The following is a 6,426-nucleotide window of genomic DNA, read 5'->3' on the forward strand; positions in this document are numbered from 1 at the left end:
AAATAAAAAATGCTTTCTCCTACCAGTTTCGCTATCGTCTCCTCGATCTTTAGTGAAACTGAACCCCGACAACGGTAAGGGGTTGGGTCTAACTCAGGGCTGATAAGGGTATATATATACCCTTTCTAAAATAGTTGCCGTTGTAGGGACGAGATGGCGACTAGAGGGGGTGAATAGTCATTTCTAAATTTAATCGCGTCGGCTAACCGAAACAAGTATAGAATTAAAACTATTGGTCTAGCCAAGACTACACCCATCTATATATATTCTCTAGCACCTTGCCAAGATCCAAATTAAGCAATAAAGGTGTCGGGGTAGCTAGAGCTCACCTAACCAATTCTAGGAGTAAGGTCACACAAACCTGTGCCACTTGTATTTCAAGCAATGAGGGAGCTCCTACACATGCTAGTAAGCAAAAGCACAAAGCCAATGAAGCTCACTAGCAATGCTCAATAACAAGGCAACCAATGCTAAATTAAAGAGCGCAAATACTTAGCTACACAAACTAAGCAAAGTGACTAACATGGTTACACATACCAAATTAGTCACGCAAGGGAGCTACTACTATGCTACACAAGCAAGAAGGTAACTAGTGAGCTATACAAGCAAACTAATTACAAGAGCAACTACACAGTCACAATGTATATAAAAGTAATTACAAGCTTGTGTAACGAGGATGTAAACCAACAGGAAGAATAAAGTTGACACGGTGATTTTTCTCCCGAGGTTCACGTGCTTGCCAACACGCTACTCCCCATTGTTTCGACCGCTCACTTGGTGGTTCGGTGGCTAATTGGCATCACCCGCCAAGCCCACACGTCGGGCACCACAAGAACCTACCCTGAAAGTGAGGGTAGCTCAATGACATGCTTTACTAGAGTTGCTCTTCATGGCTCCCGCGGGGCAAGCACAATGCCCCTCACAAAGCTCTTCTCTGGAGCAACGCGTAAGCTTCTTGTGGGCTTCGATGAAGACCACCACCAAACCATCTAGGAGGTGGCAACCTCCAAGATTAACAAGCACCACTGGCTTGCAACTCGATCACCTAGTGCCACTCGATGCAACCTCACGATGCAATCGCACTAGAATCGCTCTCTCACACAATCGGATGATCACTATCAAGCATATGTGAGATGGAGGGCTCCCAAGCACTCTCAAGGATGGACACAAAGTCCCCCGGGGTGCTCAACCCAAGCCATGGCTAAGACTGCCTTATATTTATAGCCCCACAGGCTAAAATAGTCGTTACCCCTTTTCTGGGCATTTTTCGGGTTGATCGGACGCGCCGGTCATATCGACCGGACGTAGGACCTCAGCGTCTGGTCAACGGATGCTCGCCATGTGTTGCCTCCATTCAACCTCAGTCACTTGATCTCAACATCAAGTGATGATCGGACGTAGTTGCTCAAACTGACCAGATGCAGGACCCCAGTGTCCGGTCACTTCCAGTAAGCTTCCACAGGTGAAAATTTGTGACCGAACGCGTCTGGTCGGTCACGATCGGACGCAGCATCAGTGTCCGGTCATTTCTCCTCTTCTTTGTGCTGCCATGTCAGTGGGATCGGACATAGCTACCCAGCGTCCGGTCATGAAGTGACCCAGCGTCCGATCGAAGACCGACGCCTGCGCCTACACTACTGGCATTGACCGGATGTAGGACCCCAATGTCTGGTCACTGCGTGGCCAGCGTCCGGTGCACTCTGTGAAACCCTGTCTTTTCTTTATAGGGCACTGGTGGCACCGTCAGACTATCCGCACTCAATGGGCGGACACTCCGCCGGTGAACTTTCGAACCCTTCTTGCCTCTTTTTCATCGCCGAGTTGATCCATTTCAACTCCAACTTTATCTCCTTTGTAAATGTGCCAAGACCACCAAGTGTACACCACCATGTGTATGTGTGTTAGCATTTTCACAATCATTTTCCAAAGGATTAGCCACTCAACTTGCCACACCACTCAATCCTAGCGACGATGCAAAGTTAGATCACTCGAGTGGCACTAGATTACCGATATGCAAACAAGTTTGCCCCTCTTGATAGTACGGCCATCTATCCTAAACCCGATCATCAACTTCTTAACACACCTATGATCGGTGAAATGAAATGCCCTAGGTTATACCTTTGCCGTGCGCATTCCATTCTATCTCCTCCAATGTTGATGCAACACATGCACCAACATGATCAACAATGATATGATCCACTTCATATCATTATGTGATCATATTAGGTTCATCGATCTTGACTTCACTTGCTTTTCACCATTGCCTTCATCCATCAGGCACCAAGTCTTGCTTAACCTTCACCAGCCATGCGGTCCTAGCGCTCCAAAGCCTCCAACTTGCCCTTCACAGCTTGCAATCCGGTACATCAAGTCAAGTCATTGTCTTGATCTTCTCCACCTTGATCACATGACTCAATGTCATGTCTCATGTGCAATAAGCTCCTTCATCATCACACGTGTGAGCCTTGCAACATCTCTAAGCCATTTTCACTTTATGGCATATGTTGCTCACACACATGTACCTGTAGGACTAATCACCCTGTGTATCTCACATAAACACTAATTAGTCCACCTAGCTTGTCACTCAATTATCAAAACCACATAAGGACCTTTCAGCCATGCCTGACCCTTTCTCACTGTTAAAAACCAAGAGGCAAGGTTTGTAGAAATGAACATCGAGTAAAATTGGTCGGACTGTAAGAAACCTACGCCCCAGCAGCTACGGTACTCTTACTTACCAGCGTGACCAGAGTTTCTCGCCCACACCTCGAGCTCTACAGTCTTAAACAATAGGAAGGGTGGGAACGCATTAACCCTTTTTACACATAAAAAGGGAGAAAGAACAAATTTGTTCAAACCGAAACAAAAGAACAAGCTTGTTTAAACGAAATAGGAGGGTTGGAACTTGTTCGCTTATTACAAATACGCCACTTGACCTATCTGACTAAACTAACCCCTCGGGGGATGATTTCATCTTCTATCTTGGTAGAAAGGTCATGCACCAGGGGGGGCCACCTCCCTCTCGATGTCGTCTAGCTCGGTGTCGGTATAGACAGGCGTGAAGCCTTGGTTCTTCGGCGCCAGATCTATGTTTCGTAATGAGAACGGGCGATCGCGAATGATAGGTGAACGCCAAAGCAAAGTGCGCCCTTTGCCATATCACATGCCCGGTCCATGATCCGGGTGGCGCAAACCACGAGCGAGCTTGTCTCCTGCTTTGGGGCCAGCTCAAGGTTGTCATGTTCATCGCTCTCCTTCTAGAGGGTGTCCTTCACCTTGTCGAGCTCCTTCTCTAGGCCATGGCTCTTCACCACCTCTGCCCTGAGCTTGTTGTTGAGACCTGCCCAAGTCACATACCGATCGTGTCAAAAGGCTTACAATGGATTCTAGGCAGAAAGACAACAAGGGAAACCAGAGACTTACCATCCACATTTGCCCAAAGCTTGTGCACCTCATCACGCAGCAGGGTCACCTTGGCCTCTAGGTGTCGGACCTCTTCTTGGTGCTGACTGACCTCCATGGCAAGCCCAGTGGACACACCCTCGGCCGCAACCTTTAGGTCCCTCTCCCTTTAAAGCTCATCCTCGAGGTGGTTGATCTACTGCTGAGCGTCGGTGCGCTCCTGGTGAGCCAGGTCAATCCCCATGCGGAGCTCCTCTATAGCACAGAGCAAATCATTTGGCTCCTTCCATAGCTTCTCTGCCTCCATAGCATCCATGCATGCCCTCTTGATCAGGGTTGTGAGCTTCTCCTCAGGCCTCGAGGGCATCATCATGAGCGTCCTTCTCCCTAAGCCAGAGGTCGGCCACCTCTCGGGCGGCAGGGGCAAGCGCAGCCACCTCCTGATGGGCGGCAGCGAGCTATGAGGCCAGCCCCTTACTCCATTGTGTCTCCTCAGTAAGGAACTAGGACTTCTCCCAGCTGCAGGCCATTAGGAACTACGAAGAAGACAAGACTTAGAGGCACAGAAATAGAACATGAGGATCGGAAGCACGGTCATATCATACCTGGCCAACCGGGGCAACAATGTCGTGCATCGAGCTCATCATGGTGGTCAGGGTGCGAACCGTGTCCCCAACCACCATGTGGACTCTCCCCCATTCCCGCTCCTCTACTGCTTCATCGAGGGTAGCCACCCGGACCAGAGATAGGGACGTCCCCACGCCGACCTCAAGCGGCGCCGACCTCTCTTGCAGTGGTAGCTCATCCAAAGTAGCTCCTCTAGCGATAGAGGGAGTGGGTGACATGGACACGGAGGCCTGCCCTATTGCCACAACCGCAAAGGATGCCTCGGGTGTGCCCATTTCCGTCTGCTCCACCGCGGACATGGCCACCTGCACAAACGATGGCTCCGACCGTGCCGCCTCCACCTACAACGTCGAGGACATGATCAGCCACACCGCGTCCGCCATGGGTGCCTCGGATGCACCCTCCTCCGCCTGCTCTCCTGTGGACGTAGCCATCGGCTACGCCTCCTAGGTTGACACCGCGGCTGCCCCAACGCCACTCACGCTCACCACCAGCATGGCGCCGGTTGGCTCCTAGCATGTTTGTCGGAGGAGGATCTTTTTTGGAGTGAGCCGCAGGAGAGTCTCACATCCTCCGATGCTGCAAGGGACATGGCGGTCTATTCGTGGCAAAAGTCTGTTAAGACAAAAGGATGAAAAAACTCTTGACTCACATTGACACCATCATACTAGGATGTTTTTGGGCTAGCTTGCCTAACCCTGGCTGCTCCTCGTCGACACGTTGCTGCTTTGAGCCCTCCCTCGGCTCAGAGGGCTTGGATGAATTACAATGGCCACCTCCCACCGAATCCAGAGGTGCCACCGAGGGCTCAGATGGAGCTGGGCGACCTATTCCCGCTAGCTCTAGGGCCATCGTCGAAGGCCCGAACGAGGTGAGGTGGTCTGACTCCACCGGTTCTGAGGCTGCCGTCGAAGGTTTAGATGGGGCAGGGCGGTTTGATTCCGCCAGCTCTAGGGGAGCGTCCTCCCCCTCCTACCTCATGACATGCCACGGGAAGGGCCCCGCCTGCGGCAAAGGCGGGTCCTCATCCCCGGTGGCCAGATCATTCCATGGGATGGGCGATATGGAGCCATCATCCTCCTCCTCCTTTTCTTCTTCCTCCTCTTCTTTCGATGAGCCTTGACACCGCTTCCCTCGCTGCAGCCTCGCTCGCTGCTTCGAACATCGTTTCTTCTCCTCATCGTCCTTCTTCTTCTTCCTTTGTTCATCCATGGCCCGGTTCACCGCCCTCATGACCGCGTGCTCTGGGAGCGGCGTGACTAAGTCCCGGAAGGCTAACCCCACCGATAGCTCGATGAAGTCTACGTCTGGCCGCATCATGAGATGCCCCAGGATCGGGAACATGATGTCGGCCTCCCCCATGACCTCCTTGGCGTGCTGCGCAACCTCGCTGTCATGGAGCAGCCCCTAGGCGAGCATCGTCCCGATGAGCTGCTCGTCGGACATCATCCCGTACAGCGAGAGAATGCACGCCATCAGGGATGCCACCCTCCTCGCGTGATACCCCTGATGACGCTAGCCCCGCAGAGGCCGTGGGTCTTCAGGAATGCAATGGCCTTGAGAAGGTTGTGCATCCTCTTTTTCTCCTTGACGGGTGGCCCCCACAGCCATGATGATGGTACCGCTTCGACTAGGCGCCCGAAGAAGATCGACAAGGGAGCGGTAGGGTCATTCTTTAGGTAGAACTAATGGGAGTGCCACCCCTTGTTGGATCTAGAGAGCTAGCAGGGCATGTATTCGGCCGCACGCTGCCCCCAGAGGTGGATGCTCGTGCATCCCATTGGCACTAGGGTCTCTCGGCCTCTCTCCTTCTTCTTGATCAAGGAGATGGAGAAGAAATATCTCCATAGCTCAAAGTGGGGCTCGATCCCTAGGTACCCCTCGCACATCGCGATGAAGGGCATGATGTGCTAGATCTCGTTGGGGTTCAAGTGCTGCAGCTCGATCTGATAGTACAGACCTCGAAAGAACAGGTGGGGAGGAACCACGAGACCATGCTCGTGGAAGGGTGCGAAGGAGACGACATAGCCATTAGGCGGCGCTGTCGCATCCTCATGGCTAGGCACGAGCCACTCCACCGCATCGGTCCTCTCGCAGAGAAGGCCACGCTTGACGAGGCCCTCCATGCGTGCATGGGAACATCGGAGCGGTACCACAAATCCATGGAGAGAGGTAGCTATGGAGGAGCAAAGGCAACAGCGGAGAAGCAGAAGCTATAGATCTCGAGCTTCGGCGGTGGATTAGCAAGCACGGTAGATCCGAATGGTGGTGGTGGAGAAACAGAGAAGGTAAGGCTATGGTTTTGATGTGCATAAACGTGAAGCAGGAGGGCACTATTTATAGGATGGAGCAGGGCAAGAAGGTGAACCATCCACCGAGATTCACGCGCCCGCTGCG

This window comes from Miscanthus floridulus, chromosome 11 (genome assembly GCF_019320115.1).
Source record: "Miscanthus floridulus cultivar M001 chromosome 11, ASM1932011v1, whole genome shotgun sequence".
NCBI classification, from domain to species: domain Eukaryota; kingdom Viridiplantae; phylum Streptophyta; class Magnoliopsida; order Poales; family Poaceae; genus Miscanthus; species Miscanthus floridulus.